Source organism: Cucurbita pepo, unplaced genomic scaffold (assembly GCF_002806865.2).
Source record: "Cucurbita pepo subsp. pepo cultivar mu-cu-16 unplaced genomic scaffold, ASM280686v2 Cp4.1_scaffold000720, whole genome shotgun sequence".
In the NCBI taxonomy this organism is placed as follows: domain Eukaryota; kingdom Viridiplantae; phylum Streptophyta; class Magnoliopsida; order Cucurbitales; family Cucurbitaceae; genus Cucurbita; species Cucurbita pepo.
In genome coordinates, this window is record NW_019646936.1 from 14,861 (window position 1) to 15,134 (window position 274).

A 274-nucleotide genomic window follows, 5' to 3' on the forward strand; every position below is an offset into this window, starting at 1 on the left:
GCTCACCTCTACTGTGGTGTTTTAATCACCAATGACTGCTAGTTTTTTGGGTGGGGGATCCCTCTTCCCCGCTCTTAGGTTGTTTTGTTCTCTTTTGTAATACATCCAAGTTTTTTATAAAAATATAACATTAGAAAAATAAAAAATAAAAATAATAAAACTTTTCTGGGCATAGGAAAGACTGACATGAAGTAGGCAAATCCATAAGTAGTCCATTACAGACCTTCTGACAGAGGTGATCACAAAATTACGACTATAGGCACATAAAGATACA